At 42.3% G+C, this 27,666-nt stretch overlaps 1 protein-coding gene across 8 annotated transcripts in view; it reads left to right on the top strand.

Annotated features, from left to right (window-relative positions):
* The window catches only part of RBMS3 (RNA binding motif single stranded interacting protein 3), a 1,053,558-nt gene that overhangs the window by 250,683 nt on the left and 775,209 nt on the right, over positions 1–27,666 (top strand). Inside the window, exon 1 of one of the 8 annotated variants that reach the window (XM_053260508.1) lies at positions 23,657–23,811. The exons of the other annotated variants lie outside the window; for them this stretch is intronic. The gene's annotated coding sequence lies outside the window, so the exon portion shown is untranslated. Of the gene's footprint in view, positions 1–23,656; positions 23,812–27,666 lie in introns of those variants that run through there. 8 annotated transcript variants of the gene reach the window in all.

Below are 27,666 nucleotides of genomic sequence, written 5' to 3'. Positions count from 1 at the left end.
AGCCTGAAGGGCAGTTTAAAATCTCCAGTGTAAATGTGGCCAACAATTAGAGCAAAATAAAGAATATCCTTGTTGTGCAGTGTGAATCTTTCTCTCTCTCTCTCTCTCCATATATATGTATGTATGTATATGTATGTATGTATGTATGTATATATATGTATGTATATATATGTATGTATGTATGTTTATATATTTTTTCAGTCTGTTGGTCAACTATTGTAGGAGTTATAAGTGAATAGCCACATATTTTGAATATTATGTGTTTCTGAGAGTAATGTGTATATTTGTTGTAAAGTCCAGGATGGTTTAAAAAAAATGCTATAACATTTCATAGTCAAGATTTTAAAGTCTTTTAATAGCGGTAATTGCATTTTGCTTAGTGTCTACATACAATATATCCTTTTCTGAATAGGAACTTTTCTAGACAATCTCCTTGGCAGTGGCACTGTTCCTATTGTGCTGTTGATCTGATATTTCATTCATTCATTCATTCAATTTTTATACCTCCCTTCCAAAAAAACCCAACAACAATGACTCAGGGCGGTTTACATTAAAACAAAACAATTACAACCAATTAACAGTTAAAAGCAGAGACTATAAAACCCATTGATTCCAGCTGGCACATTCCTGTCTCCTCCACTCCGCATGTTGATTTGAACACCTAAAAGGGGCAAATGTGTGCTGGTTTACCCCCTTTTGTTTGCAATGCATCTATACCAATAGGGTTATTACTGAGCTTCCTATAAAGACTAAGGACCAGGTCATACATAATGTGGAACTGCAAGTCCAGTGGACCTGTATTTCCGCCCCAGCCTGCTCTCCTATACATGTCCATATGTTCAGGAGAGCAGTCTCTCTGTAGTCAGCAAGACTGCAGAGAGGCGGGGGAGCTGGTTGTGATGGCTTCCTTCTTTCCTGAAGGTTAGCCTGCAAGCCAATAGGAGCTGCAGCAAGGGAGGAGCTTCCTCCCTTAACACAGGTTTTAGAGTGGTGAAACTGCATCCCAGCATTCGTATGTAACACTGGCACAGGCAAACTGGAGGCCGAGCAAATGAAACTCAGGGAGAACCGAAGTGGGGAGGAAAATCGCCAGGTGCCAGTCCATTAAAAAAAACACACACACTTGTAATTCTCTGGTTTCTATGTTCAGATTTGGGAACTAGAAGTGAAGGGACCTCTGGTTTCCCATTACATATGAACCAGGCCTGTGATTCTTAAATACTTACCTATGTTCTAGTCCCATGGAAAATTAATTGTGCTATGGCACAATTTTAGTGCCATCTTCGTTAAATTGATAGGTCAGTGTCTAAAGGCTGGTTTGTATGTCTTTTGTGGGAGAAGAGGAATGAAACTATGCAAGTCACTCCTGATTCTGTGTATTCCTTCCCCATATAAAACAGTAATGAGTAGGTCTTACCCACAGTCACAACTGTGTGCAGGGGGCCTTACAGTAGAATTCATTTTTTTACTGCTGATATGATATGTGTGTCATCGCTTCCTACTATTACCAGGTAGCTGGAACTGTAAATGATTTGAATGTCTTCAAAACATAGAAAAAGTAACATACAGACTGTCCCTTAGAATTACTGAATATAATGAACATTGGGAAAGAAATGTAAATAGAATTCACATAAGTTAGGAAGTGCTGGTAATATAAATTAACAATATTTAATTTGACACAAATACGGTCTGTAGTCCATTGAATAGTTAACACACTTGTTGCTATTAGTCAGGTTCATATCGTATGTCACGAAGTCATTACTAGAATTCACCCCCCCCCCATTAATGTGTATATAAACACTGAAGCAAAAAAAAAAAAAATAGACAAATGAATTATTTAAATATCAGACAGCAGCTATTTAACCTTAATTGCAAACAAGAAGTGCTTAAACAGAAAAATGTGCCTCAGGAGTCCATTTTATCTAAAAGTTTACATTTCACTCTTCCTATTAAAATTGTGTTCTTTAAGGGGTAAACTACTAAATACCCTCTAAAGAATTTCAGCCACTAAGTAGAAGTATATAAGCAATTTCTACTACTTTTAACATTTAAAAAAGCCCATTCAATGGATGCCAATGCACAAACATGGAGGTGCTTCATAGGAACATAGGAAGCTGCCATATACTGAGCCAGACCATAGGTCCATCTACAGTAGCTCAGTGTTGTCTACACAGACTGGCGGTGGCTTCTCCAAGGTTGCAGGCAGGAATCTCTCTCAGCCCTATCTTGGAGATGCCAGTGAAGGAATTTGGAACCTTCTGCTGTTCCCAGAGCAGGTCCATCCCCTAAGGGGAATATCTTACTGTACTCACACATCAAGTCTCCCATTCATATGCAACCCGGGCAGATCCTACTTAGCTAAGGGGACAAGTCATGCTTGCTACCACAAGACCAGCTCTCCTCACATTTGTGAAGCACCTGAGCAGGTTCTGCAGCGAGAGCGGGCTTAGCCCACTCTCCCCACAGACAAGCAGCCACTAGTAGCAGGGCGGCCGGATTGGCCACTCACACAACTTCCGACTCTGTCATGGAGCCGGCAGGGACTGCAGGGATTGGGGGCCAGGCGGCCCCTGTAAGTTCCAAGATTCCCTGTGTGAGTGTGCGGGGCATCCTGGAGAGATCCCCAAGGCCGGGAGGTTGTTTGCAGCCTCCTGGCCAGGGGTGTACTTGCAGCCTCCCAGCCAGGGGTATACTCATGTGTTGCTGTGCACCACGGTGACACAGAAGCAGCAACATTAGGTTAATGGAGCAACAAAATGAGGTTAATCAATTAAGCTCATTTAAGGGGAGGGTAGTTTAGGCAGGCTAGCTGCCTTGGGAGCACCGAACTCACCTGCGAGCCCGGTAGTTCCCATGGCCACTGGAAAGTGGGCTAAGCTCCTTTAGCCCACTTTCCAGTGATTGTGGGAATTGTTTCATTGAGATGGCTTTTTAAAAATGTTGCCTGTGTGTACAGTTTGTGTGTCTTTCTGCTGATTTATATGTATTAAAAAGTGTGAATTAGTGTGTCTGACTCTTTCTGAAAGACCAATGATTTTAGTATTACTGTTGTTAGTTTAGCAAAATTGCAGAAAACTGATTATTACTTTATTTGTTCTACGTTTTTTGCCTACTTTCCCAAGATCTGGGGTTGTAAAAATAAAGCATAATCAAGATCTGCAAGCAAATATATAGAATGGGGAACTCCTGTATCGGTATGGGCAGCAGCGATATAGGAAAGTGCTGAAAGGCATCATCTCATACTTTGCGGGAGAAGGCAATGGTAAACCACTCCTGTATTCTACCAAGAAAACCACATGGCTCTGTGGTCGCTAGGAGTCAACACTGACTCAATGGCACAGTCTTTCCTTTTCAGACAACCTGCTGCAAGTAAGTAAATGGGACAAAACATATACTAAGAGTAGTATATATACCGTGTATAAGAGTCTATTCACACACACAACTTACATGAAACATGGGTAAATTAAACATATATAATTACTAAAGAAGATGTCTGTGGACCACATGGACCATTACTGAAGAAGATGTCTGTGGACCACAGACATCTTCTTCACTAATTGTGTGTTTCATTATATATGTTTAATTTACCCATGTTTCATGTAAGTTGTGTGTGTGTGTGAATAGACTCTTATACACGGTATTTATACTACTCTTAGTATACGTTTTGTTCCTTTGGTCTGTGTATCCTCTATTCTTTCATCCAATAAGTAAAAGGGAACCAGAGGTTCCCGGTGAGTTAGTGTGATACTTCCAGCCTTTCCCATGTCATCTAAACCTGGAAATGTTGGGTGGACACTGTTGGATTTGTTCCACCACCCATCTTTTGCTTGACATTTGTATCCAAGAGTTGAAATTGGGTGGAGAATATATGGTGGTGGAGGGGATCTGACATTGTCCACCCATTTCTGAGTTTGGACAACATGGAAAGGTGGGAAGTACCAGCTCACACCAGGAACACTTACTCTTCGGGAATTCCTAGTTCCCTCCTATTTATCTGCAGCAGTTTATCTGAACCCACCCATAGATTCATCTTTGTACCACAGAAATACTGGGCAGCAATAGCAATATTTTAACTGGATAAGCTACTGTTAAAAATATTGGAGGAAAACTTGTTAGTCAAACAGAACTCTTAATTGGGCTAAATGTTCAGTGGAAAGAAATTATGTTGCTTTGTCCAGTCAACATTCACCTATCAATGGTTGCAGACAACATTGGCTGATTAACTTTCCATAGGTGCACCAGGTTTTTCCATCGCACAAGCTGGGAGGGGTGGGTTTTGGTGATCTCTCATTCCCTTTGCAGCTAGCTGTGCCTCCTGAAACTATATCCCTGAGGAAACTATCTTCCTAATCTGTGGAACATAGTTTCAAAAGTTACAGGTGACTGCAGAATAAAGCACAAATTGCTGAAAATAGCCCCTTTTCTCTTGCACAGCAGAAAAACCTAGCATGACTAGAAAAGGTTAGTCTGGATTTTAACCACTGTGCCTAACTTGTTTTTGGTAGAGGGAGTCAAATATGAAGAGTGCATACCTGTTAAGTTTAGATTTGTTTTAAATTTTGATTTCTATTGAATGTTATGGGCTCTTTGGTTAATGACGATATTCTGACTGAACTATGTTCAGTGCATTATACTTCGTTTGATGAGGCCATGTGCATGGTGCACAGCTGTGGCCCGTGGGGCACTTCTGGTGAAATGCAATCATTTAGTCTGCATTTCATCTCATATACCCTGCAGATTTTGAGCTGTTCGGTTTTTCTTTTTAGGGCTTGTACTATGTGGACCAAGCCTTGCTTATGGGCTGTTCGGTTTCCTGTGAGGCTTTTGAGGCCTTCAGCTCCCTGCTAGAGTGGGCCTTAAGCCATAGGGCGGGGTTTCAACTGCCCACTTACCAGATGATTTCCTGTTCATAGGGCACTATGAATTGGGACAATGTGCTTTCTTGTTGCTTTCAGAACTCCTTTATGGAGTTCTTCCAGGAACTTGGGGTGCTCCTCACAAAGGACAAGACTGAGGGGCTGGATGTCTGGCTTACTTTCTTAGGGATAGAGCTTTTTGTGGTCTTTCTGCTGTGGTTTTGTGACACCACCAGGTGGTTTAGGGTGCCTCATCATAGGGTGAGAGTATCCACACAATTGAGGGAGGATTTGGGGGGTCTGTGCCAGATTTCTGGAAACTTTTAATTGAGTTTCTTTTTGGCACTCTAAATGTCTCCTGGAAGTGTAGCTTCAGGAGCATCTCACTGTGGCTGGGGGTTTCGGGTTTGGGGTTTACTTCAGGGGGTGCTAGTGTGCTGAGCAGTAGCCAGAAGAGTGGAACAGATGGGGTCTTACGAAGGACCTCTCATTTCATGCATTTCCCCCCATTGTGGGGGCTGTTCACATCTGGGTGGAGTCCTTTGTGAAGTCCACAGTTAGGTTTTGGTGCAACAATCAGGCCACCATCCAGGTTATCACCATCCAAGGTGATGGGCATGGTTTTCGATCAGCTGCTACCAGCAATGTGGGAGTTTCCGGAGGGCCTTGCACTTCCAGACATCCTGCGCCTTCATTTCGGGGAGTTAGGTCAGAACTTGCTCTTTCCTGTAAGGTTATTCAGGGCCATGAGATTACTCTGGTCAGATCTACTGTAGCGCTGTATGGCTCGTCGCATAGCGCCCCGGGAAGATCAATAGGGCTTCAGCAAAGGTTAATTGTGACTTGGGTCACTTCATCTCATCCCTAGGTTGTCCCTCACCCCCACATTGTGTCCACTCACCTAGAATTGTTCTGAGTGGATGGGGTTCATTTATCCCTGAGGGCTGCTGATTATTTCTTAGCTGATTTGCAGAGAGGATTGGCAGCAGTCTTGGAAGGTTGCTGGGTGGGGAAGGGGACAAGCTAGGCTGACCCCTTCTTGTGACAGGTACAGTGCAGTTTATGGGGTATTTTAGGGTTGGTGAGCACCTTTTAGGCATGCGTTTGGTGTAGGGAAGAGTGCTTGCTAGTCCCTAGAGGCTTGGTGACTCAGGGAGTGCTGGATGATGGATTACTCCACCTGCTATGGAATCAGCACCCTCTAAGACCTGGCAGCTTGGGGATGGAGAATCCTAAGGCAGGCGCCTTCACATTAGGCGGGCTAAGATGGGCAACAATTGGCCATAGGGTTGATGCTGCCTGGAGCCAAGGTGTATCACCCTATGCATTCAGGTGTGACTCATGAAGCAGCAGCGAGACTTTAGTTTCTGCACTGTAGGGGGTATGCCAACCCTCTCATGTTAAATGTTAATTAATAAAGTTGTGGCCCATTTTGCTCCATAACCAGTGTCTCATGTATTCATTAGGTACGGGTGCAATAAATAGCCATTGAACAACAAGCTAATTTTAAATACTGGGGCTTTTGTTTAACGTTTCACATCCATGGCAACCACATTTGGATGCAGCAAAGTTTCTCAGTCAGTGCATACTTGGCTAAATAAGAATTCAAAGAGGAAGCCTGCTGGCTCCTGTAACTGATCATATTGTGACTGTCACTTCTTTATAGCAACAAAGCAGGGCTTATAAATCAATGGAATAAAATATTTTATTGGACAGGAAATGAGATCTGTAACCTTTGCTAGCTACATTTTTTTTAAAAGAAAAAGTGGAGTAGCAGTGATTGTTGAAAAGGAACAAGACATGCGATTTAAGCCCTTGGCTAATTATAGGTAATTCTTATACTTCACTCTGATAGTTTCAAAATTGCAAAACCAATCAACCACACATAATTGCCCACATCCATGGCCAGTCAACAGCCAAAAGCATGTTGGTACTCATACTAATCAAATGAGGCAGCAATATGAGTGTTTGAGGAATATGCATGAGAACACCTCCAATTCATATCTAATGCTAAATACAGCAAAATCATGATTACTGTCACTTCAGGTTTGTCATTTCAGCACAATTTTGCCAGACAAGTCTATTCTGTAGCAACAGAGATAAATAATGCACTTCTAATACACAAAATATGAGTTCAGTGCTGTAGTTTGGTAGTTTGGAATTGACCGCCTGGCTTACATTAGGATTTGGGAATGACACTCTGGTTTACCATTGCCTTTTACAGAAGCAAAGCCAACTCCTGTAATTAAACTGTTATAATTGTCACAAAAGCTTATTTGGTTGTTGATTCCAATAATTCCAGCGTGGCTGATGGTGTAAAGTTGGAGTTCTTGCCACTGACTTCTTCAATCTTCCTTTGCTTCAGATCAGGAGATATAACACAGAATATGTCTCTGCTCCATTAGAATAAATGAAGTTATATTGGATCCTTACACTGTTGAGACTGAAATAGTTAAATGTGGTGAAGTGGGCGGGGCAGAGCAAACTTTTGTTGTTGCTATTATTTATTTATTTTTTAATATACTTCATCTCTCTTCAAAAAGACACAGTAAGGGATGGAGCCACCATTGGGCGAATGCGTTCAAAGAACCTGAGCCACCACCAATCAGGGGACGTGAGTGCAGTCCCAGACACGCCCTCCCCGCATCTGACATCAGAGGTGGGGGGCATTTTATTTTGGTATTTCAGGTATTTCAGCCCCATTTAGGAGAGAGATCGGCCTGTGCTGCATTGGCAGCGTGGCCGGAATGGCTCCCCCTGCCTTTAAGGCTGCTCTCCCTTCCAAATGGGGCCGCACAGTCCCATTTGGGAGGGAGACCACATCCCCTGTGTCTGATGTCAGATGCGGGGGGTGGGGCCAGGGGGCTGCAGCAGCTGCACATGGGCCGCCACCAGCCTCCCTGTGCTGCTGGACACAATTGTTGTAATTGTGTCTTACAACAGACATCTTAAACAATAGTAACTATCAATAAAACTGTCTGTTTAGCCGGCATTGTTGCTAAGGACTTGGTGATCTGAGTTACTGCAATGGTTGTATGTGGGGTTGCCTTTGATGATTCTTGTTATGCTTCAGAACCAGTTCAGATGAGCAAAGCTGCAACATGTTAGCAGGATGGAGAGTGAGAGGGCATTCATCTAAATCGACCCTCTACATGCTGTTTAAACAGGGGTTTAGAGCACACGTATAGAGAAATGCACAAATCATTTTTTGCAATTCAATTCAACCTTGAATAAAATTGCAAGAACTCAAACGGATTCATCAAATTGAATTCAATGAATTGAATTGAAAATTTGCAAAAGGAATTGTGATTTGCCCATATAGAACAATGGGGAAATCTAATCACCCCATTAGATTGTCCATGGGTAGGTCCTAGGGACACCAAAGTGGGTTGGGTGGTAGTCATTATGGGTGCTACCTTCCACCCAACCCACAAAAGAAATGGGCAAGGAGGAGATTTTGAATTTTTAAAAAACCTTCCCCCAAACCCATAGCATCCTATGGGGGGTTAGTTTTTAAAAATACAAATAAAAATTGCCCACTTGCCCATTCCTTTGGTGGGTTTGGTAGTATGTAGCATGCATCATGCAGAGACGAAAGTGTGGGCGGTATATAAATGTGATAAATAAATTTAAAAAATGATTTGAGTTCCCCATTGATCCCTATGAGTGAAAAAAGCAGAGTGTACACATTTTGTAACCCTGCCTTGAAAAACAATGCAGAACAGAAGCACACACAGTCCCTCCCAACACAAAACACCACATTTCCCCCCAACACACAGTCCAAAGATGGCCAAAAAAGAATCACTGACCCAGAATCCACTGACAACCACAGTGCCTGTGCTAAAGTATCACTGGCATGTTACTCTCTCTCTCACAATTATGACTCCAGCATTACAACAGCTGCCACAGCAGCACCCTAAACAGCCAGCAAGCATAGCTATAAGCATAACTAGAAGCCAGTCACATATTGACTGTGACTGAATTTTGACTTTACTTGCAATGCACATTGCAGAGCAGAGCAGACCAGTGAGCGAAGCACAAATTAGTTCAGACGTAGAGCTCATCTCACAACAACAATCACCAAGAAAATATTACACAGAGAGAGTGCCAGGGCAGTCTTTTCTTTATTAATAATAAATAAATAATAATAAATATCTCTTTATTTTCCCATGCTTTTAAAGTCACAGTTTGAATTACTTTTAGTCAGTTCCTTTGAATATTGTGTTTTTATCCTCTTTCTGCTGTTATTATTTGATAGTTTTGTAATTTTATTGTTTTAATAGGTTTGTAATGCTGACTTAGTAGTAATGTTGTTGAAGATGCAAGGGATTAATAAATATTTATTTTTATTGTACTTGAAAATAAATCCTTGTTTTCTGTACCAGATGTAGATTTTGAATAAAGGACCATCTTACGCAATATGTACTGCTGTAGTCTAATCTAAAAGTTCTGAAGGCATAATTAATTTCAGTTAGAAAACAGTTTGGTGCTGATGTTTAGAATGATATTTTAGTGCATGAAACTGGATTCAAAAAAGAGATTATAATGTTACTTCATTCATTCAATTGTATAGCCTTCCGAGGAACATCTTTCATTTTCTCTCTCTCCAAGACACCAAAGACTTAAAATATCCAAGGTTGGTACCATCAATAGTTCAGAATACTGTTAAAAATGAAAAACAAATTCAAGGAGAGTTTAGAATTTTTTCATTCATCTTCTGTACTATTTCTTTAATCCTTTTATAAGCAACAGAGATTAGTAATCACCCCAAATAATTTGTATAAACAGTGATTTGTAACCTGTAAAGAAGCTGTAATGTGTATATTACTGATGTGTTTATAAAGGAGGAATATTATTATGGCAGCTTGGTCAATCTTTCCAGTGGATATTGCCCTCTAATGCCAAAAGATGGGCAATACAATGTTCAGAAAAATGAGCAGATCTTTACAGTACATGAATCCAAGTTCCAATTTATGCAGCACATAAAACTGAAACAATATTGTACAGCAGTGACATGACATTGAAAGACTATTCTAACTTATATTTTATTGACCACATGTATATTTTCAAAGAGCAGGTTATATCTAGAATGTTCTTCAACTATGAACTTGTAATAGTCAATGTGTGGTATCCATTTCAGAACTGCTGAACCAATCCCCTAATACACATATTCTGTTGTGTGGGAGGAGTACACTGCACTAAAGGCTACACATAAAAATCTTGATCCAGGAAGAGTAGATCATGATCTAGTCTTTATAATCTAGCCAGCGTAGCATAGTGATTAGAGTGTTGGACTAGGACCGAGAAGACCCGAGTTTGAATCCCCATTCATCCATGAAACTCACTGGGTGACTCTGGGCCAGTCATGTATGTCTCAGCCTAACCTACATCACAGGGTTGTTGTGAGGATAAAAATAACCATGTACATCATTCTGAGCTCCTTGGAGGAAGAGCAGGATACAAGTGTAGAAATTGGTTGATTGATTGATTGATTAAAGTAGTGATGGTCAAGCCCTCTATTTCCTAACAAATTATTTGATTTTTGTGAGGATGCCTTGCAAATTCCCATAACCCCTTAAAGGGCTTTCTGAATATTTTCAAAAAGTGCTATCAAACTCCTGATGATATGTTTTTAGATTTCCTTCCCCTCCCTTGCCAGTTTCCCCCAGAAAGCAAGAAATAAGCACCTTTTTTGCTTCCTGTGGGAGGGGTAACCAGCAGCAGGGAGGGAGTCCTGCTCACTACCAGATAGTTGGCTTGCCCATATGCTTAGAAATTGAATATGACCATGGTAAAAAACCATCTTGCACATTCATCACCACAAATATGATGAATTTGTGGGCAGTGTGTACTCACCATATAGGAATAAATGACAGCCATTCTCTTACATAGGAGTTGACTCCAGTGTGTGAAGTATGTCGGAGGGACATAAGAGTAAACACAACTTGGAAGCTGCTTTGTATTGAATTAGACCATTGCTCCATCTTGTTCAGTACTGTTTGCTATGACTGGAAGCAGTTCTCCAAGGTCTCAGACAAGGGCGCAGCTATAAGTGAACCAAGCAGGGGGGCAAAATGTCCCTGGAGCCCTGAGAGAGGGGGGCACTGACTGGGGGATAGCTCACTCTTCCACAGCAAATACAGTGGAAAGTGAAGAGGTCTGGGAGCCTGGTGGGGGGGAGGCGGGAGGGAGCAGGGGTTCACCTTTTCTGTTTGTCCTAGGGCTCGGTACAATCTTGCAAGGCCCCTGGTCTCAAGCATAGCTGTTTTCTAACTGAGGATGTCCGGGACGGAACCTTGGGCCTTCTGCATGTAAACCACATGCTAAACCATTGCATTTCCCTCCATTGTATTTCCCACTGCAGTGCATTTATTTTGTCACATTGTTTCATAGAACTCAGTGATTCAAATTATAATGTCAGCACAGGGACCTGGGGGTGGCGGCGAGGAGGTCAAGGATGTACTAGGAATATAAGAGTCCGATATATTATTATAGTTTCACAGAACATCTCTAAGAAACTATTACTAGCAAAGCAGTAGTAGGAAGTGAAACAAGACAGGAGCAGTCCTTTGACTTTAATCATAGTAATGTTTCAAGAATAAATGCATAGAGTATTTTCCTGCTGATGCAAATCTTATTGGGTTTTTGGATTTTCTTAGTTAAAATATTAGTACAAGTATTCTGGGAGTGAAGAGTAATTCTCAAGGATTTAAAGTAATAAAATGCAATATAGTAAATTATGATACTGTGTTTCACTGTTGCTTTTTCAGTCCTTGGAGGTGGGGGGATAGCAAATATAAATGGCATCTAGGTTTACTTCCCCTGTGCCTAATTTTAACTTGTTCAGTCACAGGCACTGCAAGTAGAAGCACAAACGGGAAAGCAGTCTTTTGAGTATCCTTCTCATTTAAATATCCTTATTGGAAACCAAAAATATGATGACCTAGAACATGTTATGGAGGGACAACCTAGCTTAATGACTGATGATCCTTCACTCTGTATGCTGGAAAAGGGTGTGTGTATGGAAGATTTCTTCTAAAAAGTGTCCTCATACTATAAGTGGATGGAATTAAAAACATTGTGCCATGAAAACCTAACTGTATAGTAAATACGTTTTCTTTTCTTACATTGTCCTCATTATTCTTTCGTTCTTCACTTCTTGATGTGTTTTTCTGAATTCCTCCTTAACTTCACATTGATTCACCTTAGAACCAACTTGTCCACTATTGGTCATTTTATTTTGGAGAGGAGGAATTGGGAGAGGAGCATTCCAGTAACTAATAATGTGAGTTTCAAGTATCTGTATCTAAAAATGTTTTATTTATTTTTTTAAGGCACTTCCATTCTGCCTCTTTTTACTTAGAAAGCTCTTGGAAAGTTGCAGAACAAACAATATAAAATATAATAATAATAATAATAATAATAATAATAATAATAATAATAATAATAATAATAATAATAATAATAATATACTACCACAATGTAGAACATCAGAAAAATGTCCAAATAAACTAAGCAAATAAAATAGCCAAAATAAATAAAGCAACATATAAAATACAAATATGATGAATATTTATCTGTATTCCACTTTTCAACAGAAATCCCCAAAGCAGTTTACATAGATACAAACAAACAAAATAAAATAATTCTAAATACCATTAAAAACTTGAGTGACTAGGACAGACTTTGCCTGGTGCCTAAAATACAGTGAGATCATTCACATGATCAGGCAGGCGGAGTGGCAGGTGGGTGTGGGGGAAGGTTTGGTAAACTCACCTCCCCACCAGATGATGGAGTTCTTCTATTAGGAGCGTGAACCGTGCTCCAGATGAGCAACAATGCATGCCTGCAGCGCTGAGCTCCAGATGCCGGTATGATGCATGGGATCGGGAGATCCCACAATGCACCATGCAAGTGTGCAATGCATTTTGGGGATCCCCCCAGAGATGGGCAGGCACCGTCTCTGTGTTGTAGGGTTGCAGCACCAGCTGAAGCAGCCAGCGCTGACACACGGTCAGGTAAACAGGGTTAAGGGAGCCCACCCCTTAACTTCATTCAAGAGGTGGGCTCCCTAGGCAGGTTTGCCACCAAGGTGCTGCCAGTAGCCAGGTGTCTCCTGGAGGTTCTCACGGGTGAAAACAGCCTCAGGTTGTTTGTTTGTTAACTATTAACTATATATTATCCTATTTCTCTCCTGATTTTCTAAAAACCTAATTAAAGTGGCTTACAAATGTTCAAGCCATTAAAAACAACAACAGTGAGAACATGTATTGGGACAGAGTTCCATAACCAGGGCACTACCATAGAAAAGGTAGTGGGCTACCCTCCGTCTGGTAGCTAACCCCTTATCTCCAAATGTGGGGGTTTCAGAGAGAGAATGATCTCAACTGATGGGGAGGCTCACAGTGGACAAGGTGGCTTAGGTTACATGCTATGCAAATATACTTGTGGAAGTGGAGCTTACTTCTAAGCAAATAAGCATAGGACAGGATGCAAGCAACATTTTAATTGTTAGCATTCTAAAGCATTGCTCTTAGCACTGCAGTGACCCCTTCTGGCCACTAGAGGCATGATGACATGTTAATAAGTCTCTCTTGGTCATAATTGGTTAGAGTTTTTCAGTTGTTGTTGAAGGCTAGTGGCTGTTTGTGTATGTTGTTCAATGGCTCTGTCTTAGTATGTGATGTTTAGTTTCTTAATGAATCTTTATTTGTTTTTTGAACTCAACCTAATGTCTCCAGATAATCTCTTGGGCTGAACTTCTTTACCACCAGAGCATAATCTGCTGTTTTAATGTTTAACCCTAATCCTAACCCTCAACAGTCAGGCAGCTGTTGCTATGATTATTTCAGAATACTGGATGTGTTTTGTTTCAGTTAGGGTTGGCGCTTTTATTAGGCAGGGTTCACTTCAGCACCTCACCTCAGGCAAATTTTGGAATGGCAGCAGTGTTCCCTCTAACAGGGATTCCCAGATGTTGTTGACTACAACTCCCAGAATCCCCAGTTGCAATGGCTTTTGCTTGGGGGTTGTGGGAGTTGTATTCAACAACATCTGGGAATCCCTGTTAGAGGGAACGCTGGATGATAGTGTTAAGAAACCTTTCAGCAAACAAAAGTTTTCAAAGAAGTTTGCATAGCAAGAGAAATTAGAAAATGGTCCCTAGTTCCAAAGGGACTCAATCTAAAAGGAAAAACAAAGGAAACATCAGGAACAGCCACTGGAGGATGCTGTGCTCAATAGGGTCTGTTGCTCTACCACTATGAAATATAGGAGTACATTTAAAGAGCTACAAATGTAAAATTGTCAATTAGTAGTTTATTATTACATTTTTACTATCACAGAATGCAGTCTTTGGATTTTCTGCCTCAGGCAGCAGAATGTCTTGGGTTGTCTCTGTGATTCTAGGGACTTCAAAAATACCTCACATTTCCCTTTTATTTTGTGTATCTCAAAAACTTCTGTGAGTCTGCGTTAAAGATGGGCAGTTTGTCTGGCACTGAGGAAAACATCAAAAATATTTACCATCAAGTATTCTATTTAGCCTTGCGGGCCTAGACATTTGGTTTTATTTTCAATGGAAGCTGAAGCAGCAGCATCTGTGGGCTATGCAGATGCCTCAAGGATAATCTGTTTAGTATATATCTTTGGCAAGTTTGTGTCCATATTTTTGTGCTTTGAAATAGTAGAATGGGAACCTAGCAGAATGTTGGATGATGACAAAATATTGCATTGGTTGCATATGTTGCTCTTAGTTACTAACTGCTCCCAGTGTGATATCTCAGCTGGGGTTATTGGGTGTTAAGATAAGAGTATGGTGTATGTAGCAATTGGCCCCTCCCTTACCCTAAAGAGTGAACCGGAAGTGAACCCTGTCCGATCTGTCAGGCAGTGACCTCTAGGTATCAGCCACTCAGCACATGGTAACTAGGACCTAGAGGGCCTAGCGGCAGGAAGTAAAAGGGAGCCAGGAGGGCGATGAGAGAAGATGGGGACTAGGCTTCGTGAGCACCAGCAATGAAGTCTTGCTGCCTCATGGCCAACAGCTAGCCTGGAGACTTCTCTCATGGAAGGACATCTGCAGATAATTGAGAGACAGAATTGCAGGAAGTTTGAATTCTCTCCTGGCGTTTCGGGTGAGTTCATGGAAAAGGGAAGCCAAGGGTTTTTGGCTTCGGAAAGACTTAGGCAGGGAATAGGGTGATAGCTAGCTTGCATGAGATGATTTACTTTCCTTTTGTGCTTTGCAAATCCTTACACCTGGGGACTATTCTCACGATCAACAAAAATCGGGCTAGGAGAGCCTAGCCCGATTTTTGTTGATCGAGTAAACCACCGGGCTCGCAGGTTTACGAGTGGGTAACCCGCTCAAGTAGCCCTCCCTAAAGCTTGGGTTTGTGGAGTGAGCGCTCCGCAAACCCGGGCTTTCTGATCATGAATAGCCATGGCGCAGCTCCGCACTGTGGCTACTCATGAGGAGACCCCCGGAGGGGAGGCAAAAAGCCGCCTCCAGAGGTCTCACGGCATGCTGGCGAATACGGGGCCAATCGGCCCCCACTCCCCCCAGTCCCTGCCAGCTCCGTCGTGGAACCGGCAATTGTGTGGGCGGCCGATACGGTCGCCCAGGGCTCCTGCAGCAATTGTCTGCAGGGAGAGCAGGCTTATCCCGCTCTCCCTTCAGTATCGGCAAAAGAGGGTCTCACTGATTGTGAGACCCGCCTCCTGGTCTATTGTGTTTTATTTTGTAATGTAACCTTCTCAGAAACTCTAGACTGAGCCCTTTTTATCCAACCAGGGGGCTCTAGAAGTCTCTGTACCCTGTAAAGGTGCATTTAAAGGTTCCTTGCAACTGGCGGTGCTTTTTGAATTATCCTTGCAACTGGGTAATCATGATTTTTAAAGCATTCCACTCCAATACCAGCTGGGGTGTTCTTTGGAAGCAATCTTGTAAACTATTGAGCATTTCTTTTTACCTGTAACTCAAAGCTGAGAGAGCCTCAGACTGAAGCAGTCTGTAGAATTTAGAATAAAGCTTTTCTCTTTCACCTGCCTCTGAGTAGATTTCTAACTTAGGAAAAAGGGGTTTTACTCTGGTGCAAATATGCCTCAATGTTAATTGTTCAGCAACCTACCAAGTTTGCTCTTCACATGTAGACTGCACGTGGAAGGTTTTCTGTATTTTTCCATTGGTAAATGAAGGAGAGTTTCCCTGGAATTCTGCCCACACCAGGGAAGGATTAAACTTTGTTAAAAATGGGCATGGTGGCAGTGATTACCAAGTAATGTTTAAGTTTTAAAGGAATAGCCTTGTTGAGCAAACATGGAGGAAATGAATCAGCATTTTTCTTCCCCCCACGTGGACTTGCCTTAAGACAAAGGCTGGGCTTAAATCCACTATTTGCTGCAGCAAATAGGCATGGCTTTTATAGCTGCTTCCCTCGAAAGCACAAAGTAATCTTATGTAGTTTTAAAGAAGAGTTTATTCAAAAACTCCATTTTGTCCTTCTCCTTTCCCTTCCTTTTCCTTTCTCATTTGACCCTCAACACTCTTACCCCCCCACCTCCCAGAATCATACAGAATCCCCACTGGGACAAATGTCTAAACAACAAAACAAGAGATTACTGGATAGAATACAACACTGAGCTTGGGGAAAGCAGATCAGGGTCTCAGGAGGCAGAGACTGGGGCATTATCAGAGCTAGGCCAAGACAAAAGTCAGATAAGACAGCAGGGTGAGGCACCAGGAGCTTTCCCAGATCTTTTCCTGCTTTTCTGCAGCAGGAAGTGACTAAGGTTGAGTCCTTTTGAGCATGGCACCAAAGTGCTACTTTTTAAAGGACACATATAATGTGCAGTAACTGCAAATCATCAGGTGCAAAGCTGAATAATGCCATTGGCTGTATGAACAGCACCTTCTGTCATTGTCCTGATGTTCTTTTAAATATCCAGGGCCAAAGTTGTTTAATATGTAGGTAATATACCTATATATCTTTATTTGGTTATATATCTTAATATATGGTTTTTACCTTTTTAGGTAATAACCAGCACCTTGTATTTTGCCCGGAAACTTATGTGCAGCCAGTGTAGCTCTTTCAACACAGGAGTAATATGGTCTCTCCTAGATGACCCAGAGACCAACCTAGCTGCAGCATTCTGAACCAACTGCAGTTTCCGGACTACATACAAAGGCAGCTCCTTATAGAGCACATTGTAGTAGTCCAGCCTGGAGTTTACTAGAATATGTACCACCATTCGGAGGTCATTCATCTCATGAAATGGATGCAGCTCACTGGTGTATCCGCTGAAGCTGATAGAAAGCACCTCTTGCCACTGCCTCATGCTGGGATACCAAGGAGAGGTTCAGATGCAGAAGCACCCCCAGTCTGCATACCTGTTCCTTCCATGGGGAGGAATCTGCCAGGTTTGCAGAGGATGTTGAGTACTGGTACAACTGAAGGTAACTCGACAGATTCTGACTGTCAAGAGCTTTGGTTTGAAATACACAGCACTTTATATCCGTAGAAGGAGTTCATCTCTCAGACAACATAACTGAGCAAGAAGATGGAGGCATAGCTTGTACCAGTCAGTGTTCTTTTCTGCAAATTCAGGAATGACTGCTTATGATGCTAGTTTTCTCCCTCCCGCCCTCCCTTCCGACTGCATGCCTGGCAATTTTACCATCATAAATTTGAGTGTAGCATTACTTATATCCTGTTTGCTATTTCCCCAGTCCTTTTACTACTTTTCCCCTTTCCCTTGCCTTTTTAGGCAGGGTCCTGTTTATTTTTTCTTTGTAAAGCATTTTATTTTTTTAGATGTTATAACAATAATTCTTAATATATACTCGCTGCTTGTGCCAAGTAATGATATAAGCATTACATTTTGGTTGTCACCCTGTGTGTGATGGCAAACAGTCATATTTACTGTGAAGGTTTACCACAGCACATATTGCCTTAGTTCGCTTCCTGTATGTGTGTATTGGAACCTCTCAAGATAAAAGAAGCTTAGAGTGAATACTATGGAAACAGCACTCAAGTGAGCATTCAAGGGAATATTTTTAGCTAGTTTATCTCAACTATTAGGACTGTCTGTTATATTGGATTCCCTAATTGCTTGTGTCACAGCTTTTCTGCCAAAGGCTTGGTAGTGCTTCTGTAATTGAAAACTTTATTTTCAAATTCCCTTCACAGAATATACCTGGCAAGAGCTCAAAACATTTCACCCTGTGATCTTTCTGCTATCTACACTGAAGAACATGTGTAGCCCTCTTCAAATCTTTCACGTTCAGCCTCCCCCCCCCCGCCAAGGTTTTGGGGGAATTTGAAATTCAGTGCTAAAGTGCTTAAAGGGGAACAAAGGCAAACATAAAGACTGTTCTCATGTGTTGCCTAACCCAGGTTCAGGACTCCCAGCCAGGGTTAGGCTGCACATGAGAACAGCAAGGATTGGACCCAATCCCAGTGGGCTAGCGCCAACTAGGCTGGCTTTTTAGCCCAGCTGCTAGCCAAGATTAAGGGAACGAGTGCTTCCTTAACCCAGGCTTGCTGCTCGTGTACAGCACCTAGAGCACCTGTCTCTTTGAGAAAACCCCCAATGCATTGCAGGTGTTGCACGGTGCATTCCGAGGTTCCCAACACATTGACCCAGCCTCCGAAGCTGCGTGATGCACCATGCAGTGCTGCTTGTCTGGGAGCACGGTTTGCACCCCCCAGACAAAGACTTGCTCATCTGGTAGTTGTGGGGGGGTGAGTTTACCCAAATTTCCCTCTGCTCATCTGCTGCCTTGCCTGGCCAGTTGTGTGAATGACCTCATAGTGTATGCAGAATACTTTTAGTCTGGGCTCAGACACAACATTTGTGCTAACCATAAGAACCCATACCATGGTTTGAGTCTCCTGATGCAGAACAGGGAAACTGTAGTTAAGAGCAGCTCGACTGCTTTTGGTTCCCATTTGCTCAGGACTCATATGCTCACTCCCTCTCCTTGGTGCATTATGTCTTGAGGCAGAGCAGTGGCCCTAACTTTGGCATACTGAATTTAGACATACTGAAAAACCACAGCTAATACAAACAGTGGTTTGCAAACCAGACTTAAACTGTAATTTTGGTCCCAAATAAGCCACAGGTTGTGGGCAGGCATGGATTCAGATATAATGAAACCATGGTTTAGCTAAAGAAACCATGATTTTGTGGATACCTGAACCCAGCAGTGAAAGGCTGATGTTACCGAATACCTGGGCTACTGCACACTGGAAAGTGCAGACCTTCCATTATAAACAATGGACGTTCCACGATGCAAGTGTCCATGTGCTGTTTTAAGGAGTTGCACAACTATCCTATTGCACAAGCTCACCAGGGCTTGCTTTCAGGTGCTCAGCAGCCCCAGTGGGTCAGTAACACTGGTGTTTCATTGCCCATTATGGTTACCAGTGTATTTTGAATCCCAGAGAATTTAAGATGCAGTTCAGAAAACTTGTGATGGGAATTTCTGAAAGGAGAAAAAGTATTATTTGTGCATGTCTTTTGTCCGTCTCTGTGCAGAAATAGAGGCAAGAGCATTGAGCCTTTTGTGGCTGTTTGGTAAGATGAGACAGAACTACACTCATTTGTTGGGTAGGAGAGAGAGAGGGCAGAAGCCCCCTATATAGGGCTGATAAAATTGTTGGGACATGCAGTGTGAAGTAACCAGTTGTTTTGCATTCAGAAAAGTTACTTCACCTTCCTGTTACCATGAACACATTCATAGCAGTTGATAGAGATGGGAGCCACTGTGGTATAGTGGTTAGAGCATTGGACTAGGACCAAGGAACTCAAGTTCAGATTCCCATTTAGCCATGAAACTCACTAGGTGGTTCTGGGCCAATCACTTATCTCTCAGCCTAACCTATCTCACAAGGTAGTTTTGATGAATAATGTAACTGTGTACATTGCTCTGGGCTCCTTGAAGAAAGAGCAGGAAATAAATGTAGTAAGTAAGTAAGTAAGTAAGTAAGTAAATAAAATAGAGACTCTCCGCTTGGTACAAATTGGTAATAAAATGGAACCTTCCAGAATCAGTCTATATTGTCCTGTAGTTCTGAACTTCCAGAATTCCTTTTATTTTCCCAGGGGATTTTATGCAAAAATTGGCATAAATAATGTACCCTTAACAAGCTGCTGGGTCTTTTTCTCTTATTATAAAATTCACGTTTTGTATAATTGAACTTTAAGTGGCTCAGCAGGGAAATGCTTCAATAACAAGGAGAAGGTTGCCGATTCAAATCCCCGCTGGTACTATGTCGGGCAGCAGCGATATAGGAAGATGCTGAAAGGCATCATCTCATACTACGTGGGAGGAGGCAAGGGTAAACCGCTCCCATATTCTACCAAAGAAAACCACAGGGCTCTGTGGGCGCCAGGAGTCGAAATTGACTTGATGGCACACTTTACTTTAGTATAATTGAACTATGGTCCATATTCCACTTTAGACATCATGCAGTCTGAGCCTAACCTTGTTTGGTTAAAAGTCAGTCCCACTTTTGGACTTTCCCCCAAGGTAAGTGTGCATAAGATTGCACTATATGGTTGCAATCTTATGCATGTATATTCAGAATTAAGTCCAATTGAGCACATGAGTTTTATTATTCCCTATTTAGTATATTTAAGATGGTAGTTTTGGAGGGGATTACTGGTGTTTTGTTTCTTTTATTTTTCACCTGTTACTCTAACTGCACTAATCTCCACTATCATGTCATAACTTGGCCATGTGACACATATATCATAAATAGAGTAATTTTGTCACATGGAAGTGAGAAGTGAAGCTTGTTTGTAACAAGATAACTGACTATCTTTTTGCTGTGCTCTTCTGCTATGCTTAGGAAACTTTTGTTTCCATTAATCAGCGAGTTCAACATAGTATTCAGAGTTAAGAGTTTTCTGTCTATTTCACTCCCCTCAACTTATGGTTCAAGGAAACCTATATTATCTCTGGGGTAACTGTATTTTATAATTCTAATCATTTGTGGGATAGGTCTATAATCTCTACTGTGACATGTTTCAAGTTGGGGCATCTTGTTTCTCAGCCAGAAGCACCTACAGCAATGGCATCCATTCATGCAGTGGGTTTTGTCATATCCTGTAATCCTCTGAGACTTAAAAGAGAATATGCTGGTGGCTGAAGAGAAATATGCCTAATAAGAATCCCCAGGCACAATTCTCTTTTTACAAAACTACAGAAGAAGTAGCCAAAGGCGGAATGCTTTTAATAATAATAATCTAGGGATTGGAAAGACTCAAATTGATGTCGTTTCCCCAGCTCACTCATGCTTCAGAAAAGCTAATTTTAAGGGTTTAGCAACCTAGAAAGTGTGGACTAAATTTTGGGTATCATTTACACACCCTAACCATTTCTTTTTGAAGTTATGTGCAAGGGAGATACTTAGGACAGAATTTTCACCTCTCTTATTAATATGTCACCTGTAAGAAGGAAGTAAATCAAGTGTAACAGGTTGAAATTACCAGCAAAAATAATTGTTCAGTGTAGTCAATTAGCTACCTATTGCAAGAAAGGTACTGGGAAAGATAGCACTTAGCAATAGCAATAGCACTTACATTTATATACCGCTCTATAGCTGGAAGCTCTCTAAGCGGTTTACAATGATTTAGCATATTGCCCCCCAACATTCTGGGTACTCATTTTACCGACCTCGGAAGGATGGAAGGCTGAGTCAACCTTGAGCCCCTGGTCAGGATCGAACTTGTAACCTTCTGGTTACAGGGCGGCAGTTTTACCACTGCGCCACCAGGGGTGTGTGTGTGTGAGAAATGATATTATTATTAAAATTATTTTACATTTATATTCCGCTCTTCCTCCAAGGAGCCCAGAGCGGGGTACTACATACTTGAGTTTCTCTTTCACAACAACCCTGTGAAGTAGGTTAGGCTGAGAGAGACATGATTGGCCCAGGGTCACCCAGTGAGTTTCATGGCTGAATGGGGATTTGAACTCAGGTCTCCCCAGTCCTAGTCCAGCACTCTAACCACTATACCACACTGGCTCTCATGTAAATTCCACGTGCCTCCTCAATGTACTTTTATGATCAGTGTTGTTTCTATGTCATTTTAAATTACAAAATTGCATTAGATATTCCAAAGTGACAGTGCAGACACAGTGAATGCTCTTCAAGAAATCTTAAATCTACAACAGCCCAGTCAAATTATGTATATTATTTAAATGCAAATAAGCAAGGAAATGATGGAAAGCAACTTTTTTTTCAAAAACTGCCTGAAATGCCTGGACCGGTCAAAGTTTTCCCACTGTTAAAAATATATCTACTGTACTTTGAAGCTGAAATGTGCTCTGTATATATCTGTGTTTTAAAGCATTTGAGCAGCAGCACTTCAATGAATTAAGATATGGCTGTAATAAGATTCAGGAAAACTGTTTTTCATTCCTCTAATGTATTTCAGAAGCAGTCCCAGAATGTACTTTAAACACTGGTAAATTTATACATATATAGGATAACCAGACATAAAGATGGATTGAGTTTCTGTATCTTTAATGATTGCATAGAAGGGTAGATGTAAGTGAATGTAGCCTTTAACATCTCTGAATAACAAGCTGAAGCTACCATCTTTAAAAATCCATTTTAGGCTGAGAATTGACCATAACAGAAATATACAGTCAGCTGATTTATTAAATACTGTTAAATATCATACACATGCAGGAGTGCCTGTATAGCTAAGAGGAAGCATAAAAACAATGTTCTGTCATCTTAAGCTTTGACTATCTATCAGTCATAAAAATCAATCCATTCATCCAATTCATGTGAGATATGGCCTGGAGTAGCTAGGTTCACCACCTATCCAAATCTGAGAGAAATAACTGAGATACAGAAGATTGAAAATGTGCCCTAAACATGCTGTTTCATACATTTGCAACATTGTTTCACACATTGTAAGGAAAGCAAAACATGTCTTGCATTTTGTTCCATGTCCCTTTAAGCATATTCAAAATATCAGATTTGTAAAAGATAATATGCTTTTGTTGCTTTGCGAAAAATAGTCCCCCACCACCACCACCCGCTGGAATTATTATACTTCAAAGTTCCCATTATTGCCAATGGAGGATTGACTTTGAACACCAGTTAACCCTGAGTATTGTGTTGGTCATAAAATATAAGCCATTTGTCCAGTCCAGTTGTACTTTGAGTAACTAAGTGATATGCACCACCACTTCTCGAAATTGACTCTAGATCCATTGAAGAATGACAAAGAGTGGCAGTTTGGGAAATTAGCACAAAGAAGCTGGAAAAAGGAAAGTCCAATTAAAGTACATTTCTAAGAAGTAAAACCACTGAACTCGTTTTTCACGTTCAAGTTTGTTGGAATCCCTATTTGCAAAAGGTGAAAAATACTAGTCTTTTGTAATATTTCTGTAATAATTTCTGAGTTTCATTTGGCTTGGAAGGAGCTCTTGTGAAGTCAAGAGCCATACCAGGTGGAAACAGCAAGCTTGATTTATTTCTACAGACAACAGCAAACAAGCAAGAAAATAAATAGATAAATAAAATAAACAGGAAAACAAGGGAGAAAGGACAAGGTGAGCTTGTCAGGGCTAGGCTTTCCTAGGGCTTGATTTCTGGCTGGCTAGGAGTGTATTTTTGACAAGGCAGTTTTAGTTTCAGTTGTGCTTGAGAGCCAGTGGGTGGGAATTAGCTTCAGGTGAGTCATACAGCTCGCGCAGGGGCACATTCCTGAGTTTCATTTAGTTTGGAAGGAGCTCTTGTGAAGTCAAGGGGGAACTTTGCTAACAATGGGAACTTTGCTAACTAGGGGAGCTTTGCTAACAAGGGTTTGCCAAAATATATCAAAAGAGTTTTTCAGGAGTTTAGCAGGAGTGTGGCAGGGAAGTGTGCAGGGAGACACAAAAGTGACCCCCTTTTATCACAAAGGAGACAACCAGCACAAGAAGAAGGTGAGTACTATCCCACTTTTGTAATTTTCTTGGAGGACAGAGCTGGAAACCTTTTATTAGCTGACAACTGCACCTAAGACCTAGCTTTCAAGTAAACAAGCTCTATACATGCTGAATAGCCAATCAAACCACTTATGAAGGTAGAATGCCAGCAGGGGAGGGAGTGCTTCCCAGTATATTGCACCATGTTGCATGTATGACTATCTGCCTGAGGGGAAGTCATGGGTGTGCACTCGGTGCAAAGAGCTCCCGGCTCTCAGGGAACAAGTCTGTCCCCTCGAAGCCAAGGTGGCTGACCTGGAGAAGCTCAGGGAGGCAGAGAGGTGTGTGGGTGAGAACCTCAGGAATGTGATAGAAGCATCCAACTCCCAAAGGGACAGCTCCTCTGCTATCATGGAGAATCAAGGTCTCAGGGAAGGAGAACATCAGTCTGAGGGGAATGCTCTCTTAGAAGGGACCCCTCCCTAGGTTGATGCACCATTGTCTTCGCGCACAGAGGACATTCCTCCAGGGGGCGGGGGCCTCCTCATAGTGGGTGATTCAGTCATTATGGGCATAGAGAGATGGGTTTATGACCCATGTGAAGACTGCATGGTGACTTGCATGCCAGGTGCAAAGGTTGTGGACATCACACAGCATCTATAGAGGCTGTTAGGTAGTACTGGAGAGGAGTCAGCTGTTGTGTACATGTCGGCACCAACGATGTTGGAAAATGAAGTTGGGAGGTCCTGGAAGCCAAATTTAGGCTGCTAGGTGGCATATTGAAATCCAGGACCCCCAGGGTAGCATTCTCTGAAGTGCTACCTATTCCATGTGCAGGGCCAGCAAGACAGGCAGAGCTGAGGGGTCTCAATGTGTGGATGAGATGGTGATGCTGGGAGGAGGGATTTACATTTGCTAGGCATTGGGATACATTTTGGGGAAGCAAAGCCTGTACAGAAGGGATGGGCTCCACTAGAACCACGATAGAACCAGACTGCTAGCACTTAAAATCAAAAAGGTAACAGAGCAGCTTTTAAAATGATGCCTGGGGGATAGGGATGTGCACAGTCCGGACTGTTCCGGACCGGCACCGAGGGGGGGGTGTCCCTTCAAGGGCGGGGGGTAGAACTTACCCCTCCTGCCGCTTTCCCCCCTCCAGCGCTGAATTTTTTTCTGGACCCTGTGGGTCCCGAACCAGTCCGGAGGCCATGTTGGAGGTCTCCGGACTGGTTCCGAACCAGACCGGACCAGTCCGGCAGTCCGGCACCGAGGGGGGGGTGTCCCTTTAAGGGCGGGGGGGTAGAACTTACCCCTCCCGCCGCTTTCCCCCCTCCGGCGCTGTCTTTTAATGTGAAGTTTTTGGGGCGGCAGCGTTCTTTGCTGCCGCCCCTGCCCCCGTCGTCACCTGCAGTTCCTTCTAAGAGTTGTACGCATGCGCGCGCGGCAGTGTGCACGCCTGTCGCTGCCATGCGCACGCGCCGCCTATGTCACACGCAGCGCGCGTGTGACGTAGGCAGCGTGCGCGTGCACGGCGGCAACAGGCGCGCACCGCAGCACGCGCACTGCCGCGCGCGCATGCATACAACTCTTAGAAGGACTTGCAGGCGACGACGGGGGCAGGGGCAGCAGCAAAGAACACTGCCGCCCCAAAAACTTCACATTTAAAGACAGCGCCGGAGGGGGAAAAGTGGTGGGAGGGGTAAGTTCTACCCCCCCGCCCTTAAAGGGACACCCCCCCTTGGTGCCGGTCTGGAACAGTCCGGACCGTGCACATCCATACTGGGGGATTGCTGACAGGAACTGGGTGGTATCTAGTTTGGCAAACAAAATCCCCTAAGATGCAAGAGTGCAAATGTTTTGGATAAACCTGAAGGGGACAGAATAGAACCAGGGGTAGTGTAGACAGAAACACATGACATCTCGTCAAACACGTCAAATAAAAGTAAGGGAGATAGCACATGCCAATTCCAGGTAAGAGATTCAGTATATAGTGTTTATATACCAATGGCAGTAGCCTCCAAGCCGAGATGGGCAAGCTGGAGTGCATGGTTACTAATTAAATCATAGCTATAGTGGGCATAACAAAAACCTGGGGGAACGGTGAGAACCAGTGGGACATTGTTATTTCTGGATACAAACTATACAGAAAGGACAGGGAAGGGGGGATTGGGAGTGGAGTAGCACTTTATATTAAAGAAGGGATAGAATCCAAGAAGTTAGAAAACCTAGGAGGACCAGAGTCCTCCACAGAATCATTAGGGGTGACAATACGAAGACTGAAAGGAAATGTGTTACTAGGGACATGCTATCACCCTCCGGATCAAAATGCTGAGAGTGACTTGGAGTTGGAGAGTCAAATCAGAGTTGTCAAGGAAAGACAGAGCCATAATAATGGGTGACTTCAATTACCCACACATAGACTAGATAAATTCACATTCTGGTAATGACAGAGAGGCCAAATTTATAGTGAATGTGCCTTAGAAGAGTTGGTCACAGAACCAACCAGAGAGAAGGCAACTTTGGACTTAATCCAGAGTGGTGCACCCTGGTACGAGATGTCAGAGTTGTAGAATCATCAGAGAACAGTGGCCATAGTGTGATCCAATTCAGCTTATATGCTAGTGGAGTATTGTCAATGAAGTCCAACATGGATACGTTGGAGTTCAGAAGAGGACACTTCTTAAAAATTAGGGGACTGGTAAAAAGGAAGTTGAATGAGAATGTAAGGAGGGTCGAATCACTCCAGAAAGCATGGAACTTATTTAAAACCAAAATAATAGAAGCTTACCGCAGAGCCCTGACATTGGCCCAATGCAGTGCCTTGTGCATAGCTGTGATGGAAGGGAGATATCATTCCATAGTCCATATGGAGAGTGTATTTTCTCCTGTGGGTCTGGTGAGATTGAAACGATGGCTCATGTACTCTTGTACTGTCACTATTGCCGTGATATTCAGCATAAGCTCATCTCTTCAGATATTAGCTCATATCCAGGCTGTACTGGTTCCTTTTAGCTAAATTTCCTCTTGGCAGATCAGAATGACTCTAGATCCTTATAGCAAGCAAAATTTGTTTAGAGCTCATTAATAACTATATATTCTAAAGCCTATATGTATGTTGCTGCCATACATAGTATAGAATACAATATAGTAGGAGATTTAACTCCGCTCCGTATTAATTACATAATTTTGCTGTCTTGCTATCTTTACACTCAGTGTCATTCTGTTATTAGTGTTGACTAACTTTTATATATAGTTTTATGTTCATAGTTTTAACTTCTAGCTTCTTCTTCTTATAATACTAAGTAATTTTATAGAGCCTTTTTATTATTTTGTAGGAGTAGATTGTTTGAACCGTTTTTGTCTATTTTGCTATTATGCTGATCAAATACCGAAATAAAAACTATGCAGTAATAGAAACTCAGTTGGAATTTATATCAAGAAGGAAGAAAGGTAATGCCAAGTTCATGACATTTAAATATATCAACAGCAGAAAAACTGTCAGGGAGGCGACTGGACTCTTAGATGATGAGGGCATGAAAGGCATTATTAAGGAAAATAAGGAGATTGCAGAGAAGCTGAATGAGTTCTTTGCATCTGTCTTCACAGCGGAGGATACTGACCATATACCCTCTCCGGAATTGAGCTTCTCAGGCTCAGACAGGAGGCTAAAGAACTGGGCCAATTTGAGGTGACAATGGGAGATCTTCTAAACTGTCTTGAAAAACTAAGAGTTAACAAATCACTAGGGCCAGATGGCATCCACCCAAGAGTGCTGAAGGAACTCAAATGTGAAATTACTGATCTCCTAGCAAAAATATGTAACTTGTCCCTACAATCAGACTCTGTACCAGAGGATTGGAAAGTAACCAATAT

The sequence above is a fragment of the Hemicordylus capensis genome, chromosome 6 (assembly GCF_027244095.1).
Source record: "Hemicordylus capensis ecotype Gifberg chromosome 6, rHemCap1.1.pri, whole genome shotgun sequence".
Taxonomy (NCBI): domain Eukaryota; kingdom Metazoa; phylum Chordata; class Lepidosauria; order Squamata; family Cordylidae; genus Hemicordylus; species Hemicordylus capensis.
The sequence above is the reverse complement of the archived record's forward strand: the minus strand, read 5'-3'. Positions and strand labels throughout refer to the sequence as shown.